This window comes from Pteropus vampyrus, unplaced genomic scaffold, assembly GCF_000151845.1.
Source record: "Pteropus vampyrus isolate Shadow unplaced genomic scaffold, Pvam_2.0 Scaffold177, whole genome shotgun sequence".
Lineage (NCBI taxonomy): Eukaryota > Metazoa > Chordata > Mammalia > Chiroptera > Pteropodidae > Pteropus > Pteropus vampyrus.
Window position 1 is genome coordinate 2,820,726 of NW_011888958.1, and position 15,847 is coordinate 2,836,572.

Here is a 15,847-nt window from a genome sequence, read left to right on the forward strand (position 1 = left end):
AGGTCAGATTAGAGAGAAGGCAGACTGAATAGGTATCCCAGAAAGGAAGGGAGTGAAATTAGGGCAGTGCACTTCAAAATACTTTATGCATGTGAGTCACCCCGGGGGATTTTGTAAAAATGCAGATTCAGGTTCCAGAGGTCTGGGGTAGATGTTTCTAGCAAGCTTCCAGGTGCTGCTCATGCTGCTGGTCCATAAACCACACTTTGTTTAGCCAGAATGTAGACAACCTGCTTGACAGGTTTGACTGTGAATGGGAGTCGAGAGGTTGGACAGAGAGATCATTTGTGTGCAAAAGTGTGAAGTGTAAAAAGAGCGGGTGTTTATGTGGGGTGGGCAGGCGGAGAAGGAACATGGCAAGTACTTTTCTGTGTGACTGTTGCACAGGGAGAAGTGGTGATTGGATCAATGGCTGTGAAAGATGAATCTGCAAAGGGCAGCTATGACCAGACAGTAAAGAGGCTTGTGATGCTAAGGAGCTTACTTCCTGCTGAGGGCAATGAGAGAAATGGGAATTACTTAAGAAGGAGTGAGTTGATACCTCATAAGTGATGAAGTAAAGAAAATGTCAACCACTAATTTTTTAGAGAGGGTCTTTCAGATTATTTTCTGCAAAGACAGAAGTATCTGACTAGGAATCCCATCTGTTAGTCAAACCACAAAACAAGGCCACCGTTGGATTTGGGGCCCTAGTTATTCTGGTAGGGTTAAGAAAAACACGAGTTAAATATGTATTTGATCAGAGACCTGCTTAAGGTTTGAATCCTTAATTCTCATGTGAGGCTAAGCTTCCAGGTCAGAGGTAACCCGTAGGTTTCTTCTCGGAGGCAAACTCAGAATGGTAAAGGCTGCCTGAGTCCTGTGTTGAGAACCCTAAGGTCTCAGCAATAAGGACTGGAAGAGAATGTTGGCTTGATTCCTGATGTCTGCTGTAAGTATGGGTTGGAAGAGTGGCATACGTTTAGCTATCCCTGAAGGGAGGTCGGAGTTCTGGCGATAGATTCCTAATGCTCTCACACCTATTCCTCAGGTACCTTCATTTCCCTGGTTATGGAATGGAGTTGATCACTTATCTTGAAGGCCTTTTTGAATCTTCAGACGGTTGTGATGCTGTTGCTTACATTTAAAAAGTACCAGGAAAGGCTCTCCTTCTGCATTACTTTAATATCGATGAGTGTTTTTGTACTGAATGGGCTACATGTCTTAGGGCATCATTTCTATTAAATCTGAAGACAAATGCTGGTAACTGGAAATAGCCATTGATTTGCTTTCTCCTGTAGTATCTCAACTTCCTAATTTATCTAGAGGAAAAAAATAAAGCCCATATACAATCAGCTCCTCTAGCTTTGTAAATAAACAGTGAGATCAATTCTCATTCATGAATTTGTTGCGTAAATATTTGTTTGATCATATAGAAAAATCAGATTAATCTTAGACGACAGTTTGGCTGGTGGAAAATGATCTCTCAGTTGCACTGAGTGGCCAAAGATACAAGTCGAGTCCAGAGCTGGTGGTGGCCCTGGGTTAGTACAAGGCCAGATGGCTCTGGGTTTTGACATCTCTCACGGAGCCCAAGGATACTTCTCTTTCAAGCAGCGTTGGTTCAGCGTGATATTTGTTTCTATTTTGTCGAGGGTGGTGAAGGATATCAGGGACCTCACGGCTCACAGAGCCTGAGCGACAGGCTTCAGGGCAAGCTGGCTGTCACCATCACCATCCTCATTTTCCATTCTCCTGCCATCATAATTTAGAAAGTGAATTAGTGACTTGGAAGAATTGAGGGATAAAGAGGGAAAAGGATCGAAATGAGTGGTGAAACTTTTGGGGGCTTTGGAGTGGGGTTAGGGTTGTAGTTATCTTGACAGTGGTACAGTATGATGATGGCAAAAATCACATAAACGGGGGCCCTTTCTGTCTGCTCTTTTGTTCCTTTCCTAAGTAAGGTGAGTACGGAACATTCCTGTCCTTTCTTGTCTGACAATTTAATGGAGGTGTCCGGGGCAGCTGTGGAATTGGCTTTGGATGCCAAAGGTCTTTTTGTGTTCCTTTCAGAGGTTCCACGGGTAGAGCAGGTGTTGGGCCTTAGGGAGGACCAGGGCAACCAGCTCCATGTGGAAATAACCAGCCCAGCAAGACTGTGTGGGACAGTGAGGTAGGGAGAGGGGAATGACACCTCTTCACTCCAGCCTCTGGCAGAGGAGCTGTGGCCAGTGAGGTCTGGGGACCTCTGTTGAGATTCTCGGGAGTCGAAACCCAATAATGCCACCATCGTCTGCGGACTTCCTTCTGGCAGCTTCCAGGGCCCTTTTGTGTGGGCCAGACTGATTCACTCCTGGGCGATTCTTCCTCAGGGTTTTCCGGGATTAGTCACTGCCAGATGGTGAGGACTTGCTGCCCTGCCTGCCTCCTGCGAGCAAGCCCAGTTTCCTGAGAGACTTTGTTAGGTGCACAGAGAGACCTTAATAACAGGCAGCTAGTCCACCTTTGTGTGGTACAAGTTGAGAAAACTGAGGCCCAAAGAAATCCAGTGACCTGTATTACTATGCTGTAGCCAACTTGTGAATAAAAGGGGAAAATGTTATATCTAATAGCTTACAGTTAGGCTGCACTGAAGTTGGGCCTTTGGATTGGCCATCTTGGGACATGATGTGAGAGACAATGGGCTGGGGTAAAGAGTCCACAGCACTAGAGTGTGAAGGCCTGGGTTCGAGCCCTGACTCACTGCTTGCTGACCGTCTGAGCCATTCTGAGCCTGTTTCCTCACCTATAAATCAGGAGTGTTTATATCTGTCCTGCCTACCTCACAGGATTGTTGTGAGGAATCAGATGAAACCAGTGAGTATAAAGGTACTTACTTAAGAATGTTATGAGTGATTATCATTAAGATATCTCAGCACTTCTTTCCTTAGGCCTAAATACTGACTGTGGGTTGCTGCTCTGATATCAGTTTGTTGAACTTCCAGGAAGTCCCTGACTTTCTACTATGGAGGACTTGTTCTCAGGGACCCAAAAGGAAATCTCATTGGAGGTGGGGGACAGGCTCAGGAAGGTGGAAGGAGGGTGGAGCAGGGTGACGACGAAGCGGGGGAACAGGGGGCAAGACCAGAAGCCATAGGCGACAGCTTTTTCGGTGGGGAGGGTCTCCTCTGGCCCACACTGTGCAAACAGGTTGGGCCCAGGAAGCTGTGTGTGCACTCTTGTTGCCTTGTGAGGTTTCACACCTATTCACTTCTATTTTTAGTCATCCCCTCACTGTTGCTTAAATTATCTTAGTTTCTACTCTGAGCTCCTTTCAAGAAGATTCATTTAAAAGAAAAATAACAGCCCTCTCTGGAGGAGAGGGAATGAGATAAACTCCCAGACTCCACTTCCGCCCTTCATTGTTTATCCCAGGGCTGAGACGCAGCCTAAGCAGGAGTCCTGTCAAACGTCGGGTTTTTCTAGAGCTTTCCCCCCAGACCTCATACTGTTCCTCCTTTGCCACTGTATTCGTTATCTATTGCTGTGTAGCAAATTATCCCCAAATCCATCAGCTTAGAACAACACACATTATTATTTCATAGTTTCTGAGGATCAGGAATCTAGGAATGGCTTAGCTGGTAGTTTTCATGAGATAATAGTTGAGATGTTGGATGGGGCTGCAGTTATCTCAAGGCTTGACTGGGGCTGAAGGAGAGTCACTTCCAAGCTTACTCGCATGCTGTTGCGAGGCCCCAGTTCCTCTTGGGCTGTTGAACTGAGGGCCTCAGTTCTTTGAATCCGTTGGCCAGAGACCACTCTGTTTCTTGCCATATGGACCTTTCCATAGAACAGATCACAACACAGCAGCTGGTTTCCTCCATACTAAGCGAGGAGAGAGAGAGAGAGAGAGAGAGAGAGAGAGAGAGAGAGAGAGAGAGAGAGAGAGAGAGAAAGCGAGCAATCAAAATGGATACCTGAGTGCCTTTTTATAACTTAGTCTCCAATGTTGCAAATCCCCACTCCCTCTTTACTGTATTTGTTATGTCATTAAGTGCTGCCCATATTCAGGGGTTGGGGAACAGCCTCCATCTCTTGAAGAGAGGTGGATTAAAGAATTTGTGGACATTTAAAAAAAGTGCCACAGGCACTAACATTGCTGCCTGGTGATCATTTCCATCCTCCCCTCACATTCAGTCTGACTCGCAATGTTGCTCTCCTGCCTGTGGAACCAACTTCCCTCCTGGATGCGGGATTCCTGGAGAATATGCTGGACTATTGACCAGACTGGAGCTGTGGGAGAAACCTCCACCAGGACCTGTCCCAGCCTTGCAAGCAGGGCTCCGGCACCTAGGACTGAAGAGCTTCCATCCAAGGTCGGAAGGAAAGGCCTGGCTTTCAGAGACTTGATGCTTCTCCTGGAGCAAGCATGGAAACTGATGCTTGCAGGGCTGCTTTGGCATGGAACCTTCACCAGAACATGACCCCTGCTATCAGTAAATGGAATCAGATCAAGGCAATATTCCTAAGACTGTTTTAATTGGCACTTCCAAGCTCGACTATGATGGAAAAGCCTGTGGAAGGAGAAATAACTTGTGAGATAATCTTATGAGTTCCTCCCTCTACAATGCTGAAACCATCCTATCCGGAGAGGCATGAGGTCCTACTCCTGCATACCACTTAATCCTGTTCTAATCACCAATGACTTGCTCAGGGTAATACATTCTCTTCAGTTCTTATATTACTGCATCTCTCACTTGATGGTGGTAGCCATCCCTTTTCCCTGGATGCCGCGAGGGACTTTCTCCAGCTTCTCTTCCTTTTGTGACCATATTGTCTCTGTCTGTCTTATTAACTTCTCTTCTCGATGCCTTTTAATGCCTTCAGTTCCAGTAGTTACCCTTTTCCCTCCTTCCAGTGATGACCTTTTGATTTTTCACTCTGTTGTTTCTCCTCGAGTATCTCACCAAGTTCCAAGGCTTCATCTACCGTTCATGCCTGATGATTTCTAAGCCTTTTATTATCTCCAGCCTGGTCCTCTCTTCTGAATATAGACCCATATTTTCTCTTTGGCTCCTGGACGTCTCTACTGAACGCCTCATCTACACAACAAATGCAATGTGCCAAAATTGAATCTATTATTACTCTTTGCAAGCCTGCCATCTCCATCTCAGCTAACAGTGCTGTCATCTACTGTGTGGCCTAACCTTGGAATCTCGGTGTCATTTTTTGACTCCTCGCTTTTGCTCACATCCATGTTCAGGCAGCATGATGTCCTGTTGACCAATTCTACCTCCCAGATATTTCCTACATTTATCCCCACTGTTCCTGGGCTGATTCTGGACTAGTGCCCTCACTGGAACATAAGCTTCACAATAAAAATTCATTGAATAAATAAGTATTGTATTGTAACTGGTCTTCCTGCCTACCCTCTCCCCTACCATCAGTCATCTCTCTAAAACATGAGTACAAGGAAATCAGGTCCTTGCTTAAAAAACTCTGAGGATTCCTCACTGCTTACAGAGTCCAATTGAGATCTTTATGTTTGCATAAGGGACCCTTCACAGTCTTTCTCCTTACTTTTATAGCATCATCTTTTGCTACTTCCCTTCCCCCTTGCTCTCCTTGAGCTACTCCGCTTTGCCTGAATGAATCACGTCCTTAATTTCCTGCAATTTCCTCTCCATGTAATTCTTTTCCCTCTTTTTTTCACTTAGAAAATTCCTATTCATCCTTCAAGGCCCAGCTCAACTGCTACCTCTTCTCAGTAGCTTTCCCCAAGCTCTGCACTATTTATTCCTTCTCCATCTGTAAGCACTTTATTCATTCTCCTATTATAGCATGTATTACATTGTCTTATAGTCACTTTAAAAAAATATAACCTATAATAGTTATCTCTTTCTGCATAACAAATGACTCCAAAATGTAACAGCTTAAAACAATAAACATATATTATTTCATAGTTTCTATGTGTCAGGATGTATGGTTTAGGTGTGATTTAGTTGAGTACCTCTGGATCAAGGTCTCTCATAAAGTCGTAGTTAAGTTGTTATCCAAGGCTGTGGTCTCATCTGAAGGCTCGACTGGGAGAGGATCCAATTCCGATCTCATTCACATGGTTTTTGGCAGGATTAATTCCCAAATTGTTGGACTGAGGCCTCCTTTTATTTGTTGCCATATGGACTTCTCCATAGAGAATCTCTTAACACAACAACTGGCTTCCCTTAGAGCAAGTGAACAAGAAAGCATAATAGAGAGTGCTGAAGATGAAAGCCAGTCTTTCATAACATCCCATCACTTCTATCATATTATACTTGCTAGAGGTGAGTCAATAAGTCCAGCCTATGCTCAAGGGGAGAGAATTACACAAGCTTATGAATAGCAGCCGAGGGGGATCATTGGTGGCCATCTCAGAGGCTTGCCTATTGTACCTCCTAAACTCGAGTTCCTCAAGGCCAGATCCATGTCTCATTTATCTTTGAAACCTCAGCACCTAGTCTAGTTCCTGGCAGTTAGTAGGTGCTTGGTGAATTTAACAGAATTGTTTTTGTATAAAAACCCAATCGCAAGTAAACTGAAAAGTCAGAACCCTCAAAATTAGACTAAAATACACTTTAAAAAATAAAATGTAAAACCAAGTGTTTAAGTGTTATGGACACCCTGCTAGTCCTTTACTTCTAGGCACTTCTATGATTGCTTCCCAGTCTCATACAGAAAAAGGACAGAAAAGCAAGAAAATCTTTTGTTTCTTGTGACTTGGTACAACTCTGAAATATTTTCAAATGGAAAAAAAAATGGAAATACCATCTCAGACAACTCAATAACTTAGACCACCCATGAATCCATCTCCCCACATGGAAGATCAGCAGTTGGAGGATCCTAGGCCATTAAGTATTGACTAATCACTGCTCTTTTCCACCAGCTACCCATCAATTACACCATAAAGCTCTCCAGAACAGAAGGGAAAGCACAGGGATTATAGGGTCTCCAATCTGAGCAACAGTTTCTTCTTCAGGCTCACTTTTCTAAAGAAAACCCAGATCGTTTAGCCTAGGCGCATGGCTAGATGCTCCTGATGTGCACAGAGGCCTGAAATGCACAGCCAATGTCAAGGATTCGCATCTGATATTGATGTTGGGCCCTGGACAGTGATTTAGGTTGACTTCCACATACTGCGGCAGGGCAGTCATCACTTTGGCAGATGGTTGCCTATGATCTACATTTTCAGCTAAAGATTTAAAAGTAGAGTCAACCTAAGTTGCTCATATCAGTGACCCTCTGTCTGACTAGCAGTATCTGCTCACTGTCACATGACCAGCTCAACCCAGATCTGATATTCCACATAGATGAAACCTCACCCAAGACCTGCCTCTGCCTGCAGAATTATTGACAGCCCATCTGTTCAGTCCAACTTATTGTCTAGGGGTGAATTTAGGTGCTTTAGGTTTCTAGATTTCTTTTGCTTCCTGTCATGGTACTGGACTAGAACTGAGCTCGTCTGGTGGAAAAGTTGAGATGAATTCTAGCAGTACTAACTGTTTAATTTTGAAATCTTCTTAGTTTTTTTCACTTGCATTTTAGCTGGCAAATTTTAGAAGTCTTGTTTATCCCACCAACCAGATGGGCAATTTAGGATCAGTAGTATCTCTAAAGTACTGTTTATTGGTAGCATGGAAAGAGCCACAGCTTTGTAGATAGTAGATGCTTATGCTTTCACTTAGTGTTTTGGAAATCTAATGCCCAGAGGGGCAAAGGACTTGTCTAAGGGACTCGATGCTGCAATAGATCTCAAATTGTGGTATTTGCTCCCTGGGGACAAGGTTTGGGTTTTCTCACTGCTGCATTCCCAGTGCCTAGAAGAGTGCCTGCTACATTTATTTATTCAACAAATACTGCTGAGAGAATGAGTAAATGAATAAATTATCCTTGGTCCTCAGCTGCAGTGACTAATTAGGGGCTCTGGAATCATTACTATGGCCCTTGACATCTTTCTAGTGCTCTGCCTTAACCCCAACCTGGGCCAGTCAGGTAAATCATAAAAGTCAAGGTCAAGGCTGTTCCATCCCATTGCTTCACTTTAAGAGCAACAACCACCATGCCTTCAAGTTTACAGACGAGACTCTATCTTGGACCATACTTGACCGTGAAAACTTGGGGTATTTCTAGGGCCATTTGAGAATGGCGCATGAGCCCTTAGCTATTTAGCCCATTAAAAGTGCCCCTAACACTTTTGCATGGATGCTCTTTGTATGGTTATTAATGATAATGATTGGTGTGACGACCTCTATGGACTGCCTCCTGCATGGTACCTGGGTTCCCTGGAGTTTGACAGCTTGAAGGAAGATAACAGACCTCTAAGAGGAGTGGAATTTGCTGCATAGTTAAGTGTTTTTCCTAAGCGAAAGCAGTCATGGCCAACACCAAAATTTATTTTTAACACATTTTTGTTCGTTTGGTCCTTATCCTTTCCATGCTCTTTCTCTTCAATGTCCTCTTTGAAGTACATTAAATATGACAACAAAAAAAGGAGCCATGCGAGTGCCTCTGGGGTGCCACTGTGGTCATTGATTTTCAGATATCTTAGCATTAGAAGTAACACCTGGGGCAGATGAGAGGTGGGCCCGCGGATCACTGCAGAAGGTTTACAAAGCAGGCTTGAAAATTAATCCCAGTGAAGAAGCAGTGCCTGGTTAACATACTGGTCATAATACATATGTACAGAGGTTGAATTCTTTGTTTTCAATTAGAGCTGACATTCGATATTATTTTATCTTAGTTTCAGGTGTAGAGGTTGAATTCTTGATTGCTTAGAATTGGTTCATCCCTTTACATAGTAAGTATAATGACTGCATCTCATTCCTTCCACCTGACAAGCTGAGTCTCAAAGTGAGATGGGAGGAGAGAGAAAGTGAGAGAGTGTGAGAGAGTGTGAGAGAGAGAGAAAATTAGAATGAATGGATCTGATCGAATGAGATGGCTTCCCAAAGTGAGCTAGTAATAGTTTTTTCTCCTCAAATTACTCTTTAGCATGGATGATTCAGATTTGACTGCACTTTGCATAAATTCTCTAGCTAAAGCTTCTTATACATTTTTGCAATATGTAAATATTAGAATTTGTATGTGTGTATGAATATAGAGAACTGTTAGAAATTTGGGCCAAATTATTTTCTAATGAATGACCATGGGGACTTGTTTTTGGTGCTGTTTCAGATTGGAATTGATCCTATGTATTTTATATAATATAATTTCTATAAACCAGGCGTCAGACCAAGGAGCACAATTTGAGTTTTGTACTTTCTTGCCTGAGAACCATGGATATGTAGATTCTCCTTTCCTGAGAAATTAGTTTTTAAGAGCTCAACATTGATAAATAAAGTAATAAAATATAATTAGGTGTTTATAATTTAACAGTGAATAAATAATAGACCATGATAGTTCCACAGTTATTTGTATCTTTTTTATTTATATTTTTAGCACATACCTATTAAGATAATGCATTTTTTTCCTGGAGCTCTAATTTAATCAGTGATGTGGCTTAGCCTAGTCCAAATTAAATATTGGCAATAATAAAATAAAAAACTCTTTTAATAAGGACCGTAATATAAGAGACACATGTCATAGCAGTTTGTATACTTCTTTTTGCCCAGGGTTTGTTGAAAATGAACTGTTTTTCTCTCATTGTACTGAATATCTATAGAGTGACACTAATGTGAATTTAATCAACAAGGGCAGATATTTTTGCCCCTAAAAGGTTGGAAATATCCATGTGTGTGGGCAATTGTGTATGAGCATCTGTGGAAGTAGGCAGCCGTGAATATGAAACTAACACTGATTTTGCCTGGATATTTATCTGTGTGCCTTCTCACTCGAATACCACAAAATCCCACTTGCTCTCCCAGGAATATTCTCAGCATCTATGCACATGGGTTCTGAAAAGACACGAGATGTGTCCTTCAAGTGGTGAGGGGGCAATCGCTGCTTTTGGACGCCTCGTTTCTCTTTTTCACTGAGTCCAGCAGACACTAGCATATGATACCAGTCATACACACCAGCCTCATGGACAGTCTTCTCCCTTCTGAGAAGCTTCTCACACCCCATTGGTTTCCCTTTTCTTCCCATCCGCTGACAGAGCACCCTGAAGCCAAATTCCTATTGTCCAGAAGCCCCACCTATAAGTAAGATCAGTTACATTCCCTGTTTCAGCTTTTAGGGAGGATTGAGGTCAGTTATGGGAGGGGTTAGGGCTGGATTAAGAAAGCCTCTTTATACCAAGTTCATACTACAGAACCAACTTAACAAGCAGTCGGAAGATTTACTGAACCCCCCTGATTGATAGAAGAAATTTGGAGGAACATTTGGGAAGGACTAGATTTTTAATGATCTGGCTAGGATGAATCATGCACACTGCACCACTTTCTAAGTTCATTTTGGTAATTGGAATCTTATAAATGTCCTGTTGAATCATCTCACCCAGGGTGACCTGGGAATGGTTGTTTCCCCTTCACTCTACTGGGCTATTTAAATAGCAATACATGTATTCCTTGCTTTAAGAAAACAGGGACTATAAACAATCTAGATTTTCAAGCAAGTACATTAGAGAATGATAGTTAACTTTACAGAAGAGATTAAGATAGAAATCTTTAAGTAGCAAGTGACTACAAGTAAATTGCTTTACAACAAATGTGCCTCCTTTTTCCTACCACCCTTGATTTGGAAAGACTATCTCTATTATCCTCTTACCTCTAAGGATTTTAAGAGTTAGTTCTGAGCAAAAATAAGGAGTTCTAGCAGTAAAACCTATAAATGTGCTTCTAGCACTTTCTTAGAAACTTCCTTTTGTCCAACAGCCTGCATTATTTCAGTCAGTCCCATGATAGATAGTCTTATTCTTACAGTTTCTCTGGTAAATGGCTTTTCCAGTTTTTGGAGAAAGGCAGCAGACAGCCAACCTGTTACGGTGGTGCAGACGGGAGGATTTAGTTCTAGGCATAGTTTTTGTACCTGCTAATGGCTGGTTGGGTAACTTGGCTTTTGTGTCTTATCCTCTCCGGCATCCCTTACTTTCCTCTCATGCTTGAGTGATGTCTTGAGTTCTGAGCTGAAGGAACCTACAGCCAGAGCTGAGGCTCATCTTAGTCCTACATTTTATGGAAGAAAATTGGGGCAGTAGAGGGGGTGTTCTGTGTGAACCTCATTCCCTTCGTTTGTGTTGGAAGGTCTTTGCAAAAGGCTGATGATTTTCTCAAGACTGAAACACAGTGAAAACCCATGGGACTTTTTTTGGAGACTTCCAACAAGAGTTTCCAAAACCCACTTGTTACTGTTCCTTCATGGTACTGTTCTCTGGTCCAACACTATCCCAGAAAACATCTTCAGAGCTCAGCACAGAGGTTCGAGAGAACTTGAATGTAAAATTGGCTCTCAATATAAATATGTATTTAAAGCCTACAGCACCTGGTCTTCCTAGGTGGTCTCCCATTCAAGCACTACCCAGGCCTGACCCTGCTTAGCTTCCGAGATCAGACGGGATCGGGGGTGTTTAGGGTGGCATGGCCACAGACTTCAATAAATATTTGTGGGTTATTGTTGGTTGCATGGAACACACACATATCAACCCCCAGCCCCACCCATGGAGGCAGCTCCAGATGCACAGTTGGCTGCTGAGTTCCATGTCCTGCTCTGGAATGTGCTGACCTTCCTTCCTAGGGAAAACGACACTGCTGAAGAGTGTTATTATTAGTAGGGCAGCTTTTGCTCTGATCTGTGGATACTTCTTCACTCTGGGCCTTTATTGAGCAATTGCAAACCCAAAAACGTATGGCAGTCAACAAAGCCGACCTCATCTCTTTCTTGAAATTTCTTCTTTTGGTTGCCGTAACCCTATACTTGCTTGGTTTGAATCTTACCTCTCCAGCCATCTTTTCAGTTTTCTATGTTGGTTCTTTCTTTTGAACTTTAAATAGCTGAGTTCCTCAAAGCTCACTTCTAGACCTTTTTTTCCCTCTCATCTCTTCTCTCCTCATCCTTTCTTTTTTTCTCTCTTCCTAAATAATTTCATTAATTCTCATGATTTTAATGACCTTGTATTTAGCAAAAACTCTTAAATTTATGTTTGGTTCATATTTCTCTTTTGAGCTCTAAACCCCTATATTCGACCATTCCATCTGACATTTCTACCAGGATTTTCACAGATTTCCCATATTCAACGTGCTCAAAACAGAGCGAATCCTCCCCCTCCTCCATTTGGTCCCTGTATGCTTATTATATAGCCTTCCTCGTCTGAGTTAGTTTCACTGCAGCTCACCTAGTTCCTTAGGTCAGAAACTTGAGAATGTTTCTCATCATCAATGGGTAAGTCCTGTCAATTACAGCTTTAATATTTCTCAAATCTTTACCTTAGTTTAATCATAATGTCTCCTGGTAGCTACATCAACCTTCCAACTATTTCCCCCGACACGTTCCTCCCAAATTCTTTCCTTAGTAGCTCCTTTCTTCCTCCCTTCCCTCCTGATGATTTAAATTTTTATTTGTGTTTTCCTTATTTAAAAATATCTTTTCGACTTTTTATTTTGAAATAATTATAGCTTCATAGAAAATTATTAAATATATTACAGAAGTCCCATGCACCCTTTATACAGCTTCCCCCACTGGTAACATCTTACACAACTATAGTACAATCAAAAGCAGGCAATTGACATTAATGCAATCACAGAACTTATTCACATTTTATTGGTTTCTACATGCACACACATGTATAATTCTATGCAATCTTATCACATATGAAACCATCATCACAGTAAAGATACAGAACTGCTTCATCATTCCAAAGATCCCTGATGCTAAAGTACTTTTCTTTAAAACACATGATCTAGTTACTGCCTTGCTTAAAACCCTGTAATGATTTTAAAGCTCTGAATCTTTAAATAAAAGCTACGAGCGTAATCTGGCTCCAACTACTCTGCCTGCCGCCTCTTGCCTTTTCCAAAACCCACTTGTTACTGTTCCTTCATGGTACTGTTCTCTGCTCACTAGTCTCTGCTCACTAGTCTCTGCTCACTAGCTTTTCCCTTCCTTTTAATTTGCCAAGCTCCTCCACTGCTCAGAGCGTCCACGTGTGCTGTTCTCCTCGGTGGGAACCCTCCCAGCTAAATCCTCCTCACCTGCCAGACATTGTCTTTCTCAGGGAATGTTTCTTTGACACCTCAGACTAGGTCGGCTTCTGTGATTTGTTTGCATTATCAATTATGATTTTCCTTCATAGTACCTATCGCACATTTGTAAGTAAATAGATATGTGTATAGTTCATTAATTTGAGTTCTCTCTGACTAGAGGGTTTGTGGTGTCTAGCTCACCACTGTATCTTTTCTATATAGTCCAATGGCTGGTCTAACAGGTGCTCAACAAATACTTGTTCACAAACAAGTTCATGAATAATTAATTATTGGTAGCTCACTAGTTGTGGCTGGGGTGTGACCTGAGACCATGGAACTGGGCAGAGTCAATTTGCTTATATAGATATCTGCTCTATGAACTCATCTTCAGCCTTCCCAAAGATGCCCTATCTGAGAATCCGAGCATCTATGGCCCATACCACTCAGAATCTCAAACTAGTATTTTCTCTCCTATTCCATACTAGTATTCTCTCTGAGAGATTAGAGTAGGGAACAACCCTGGCCAGTGTTCTTCTTAGATCTTTGAGATGCTTTCAAGAATATCAGGTGAATGTTCATCTAGGCTTTTAATGTCAGGCTTCTTTCTCTGAGTCATTGCCAAGATGTCACTTTGAGAAGGTTACTACTCTAGAGCTATGGGAGTCTGTAAGTTGGATGGCACCTGAGAAGTACTTGAAAAGTTTTTACATCAGCCTTCTCCTTGATGCTTCCACCTTCTCTTTGCTAAGAGTCCCTCCCAGATCCCCCATGAATAAGTCATTTCCATCCCCACTCTCACTCAGAGATAACTCAATGTGGTTTGCATCGTTAGAGCCCCAAATTTGAAGGGTCTTTATATTGACCAAATAGTTTTTCCTCCTAATGATCATGATGCAACCAGCTCTCTGAGGAATTAGAAGGGAGGAAATGGGGGCCTCTTACTGTGATGTGGCTTTGCCAAGGGGTGGTGGTACCACTCAGGATCCTGACCATCTCTTGAAGGGCACTAGGTTAGTGAAACTCACTCTAATTGGTGTCCCCTGTCTCTAGTATCCTTCTTTGGAAGCACATAATCCCTTATGCAGAAGAGGCAAAGCAATGCACTATATGGTGGGTTTGGCAGAGTTGGGAGCTCAAGAAGGGTGAACCCCAGCAGTAGGCAAAGCTGTCAATTCTTTTGTGACAGAGTCAGTAATGGGCTTTGCCCTGGATCCTCTGGGCACATTCTTGTGTGATTCACAGCACTGGGAAACCTGGGATCATCATCCAAGTTTCCTTTCCCTGCCAAGTAGAAGGTCAAGGGTCTTCATATTCTATAGGTATAGCTGTCCTCACTGCCAGTGTCTCTCTTTTGGATGAGCTATGGCTGAGAAAAGAGTCCAGCTCTGTAGGCCAAGCCTTAGTGTTGGCCCACTGGGGCTGTGGGCTCTAAGGTCAACAGCTTAATGTCTCTCCCCGATCTTGCTATTGGCTTGGCTAACATAATACTTGAGATGAAGAAAAGAGTTAGAGCCAGCAACCAGCCCTTTTAGGATAGACCTGGCCATTGTGTGCCCTTTGCTGTGATGCTGCACTTTTTGGCCCTCCCTGCCAAGCCACTCACCCCTATGGTGCCTGGTGTTATGCAGAGTGTGGGCTCCTGCTAATCTCCTGGGTATGGTCATGGATGCTTTTGATGACAGTGCAATGCCTTACAGAGCCCCCTAAAAACCTCATATGCTCCCTCTGAACTCCTCCCCTGCTCCCTGAGGCAGTGTGAGCAACGTTGTAGATCAGAAAGCCCAATTCCAAATAAGTTTTATGTGTTGTTCCTGCCATAATTGATGCTGGACCGGGAGATAGTATGGGTGACTCTTACGGTGCTGCCTTGTGCGTGTGCTATGTAATATCTTTTCTCTTTCTCTCTGATCACCATTTTCTGACCTTGTAATTAACTATACCTCTAGGGAGACATGCTCTTAGGGCAGGAGGATTTGGATGGCACCTATCCCTGGTGAAAGGGTTAATGCTTGTCTTTCTCTTTAAGCCTTGATCTGATATAACTGGGTAGTGGTATGAGTGTGGGTAGGACACCATCAGGGCCCCTGGTCTGTTTCCCAATGTATGTTTCTCGTGCCCTCCCTCCAATCTGGGCACAAATGTGTTTTCAGTTAGTGGTCTTGAGGGATGACAAGTCAGACCCTCTGGCCCTAATGCTGCCATTTCTGCTTCCTCTAGGTCACCCGACCTGCCTGCAGTTTACCCTGAACATGACTGAGGCTGTCAAGACCTACAAGTGGCAGTGCATAGAGTGCAAATCTTGCATCCTCTGTGGGACCTCGGAGAATGATGTAAGTTTGGGGCTTCCTTTGCAAAAGGGAGAAATACAAGGAGCTGGGAGTTCTTTGAGGGGTGGAGAGGAAGCCAAGACTCTTGTCACTGGGCTCCTGGGGAAAGTGTCAGTCAAGACCTCCCCTTTCCCTCTGACTCTAGAACATCTGGGACCCTGGTAGCACAGGGACCTTCGTTACCCCCAAGAATAGAATATATAAAAAAGGCAGGATAAATACTTGATCTTTTCCTTTATATATTGCTTTTCAAAATAACAGGGTGATTCCAATACCTATTCATGATTAAAACACTTGAGAAAATAGAAACTGTGAGATACTTTCTTAACATGATAAACTTTTTATACCTTAAAACTAAAACCATTATCTTACTTAATGGGGAAACACTAGAGGCACTTCTACAAGATCAGG

At 42.9% G+C, this 15,847-nt stretch overlaps 1 pseudogene; it reads right to left on the reverse strand.

The window, feature by feature from the left end:
* Nucleotides 1–11,400: 11,400 nt before the first annotated feature.
* Nucleotides 11,401–11,519, reverse strand: LOC111746123 (annotated as a pseudogene).
* Between the last annotated feature and the right edge of the window lie 4,328 nt (nucleotides 11,520–15,847).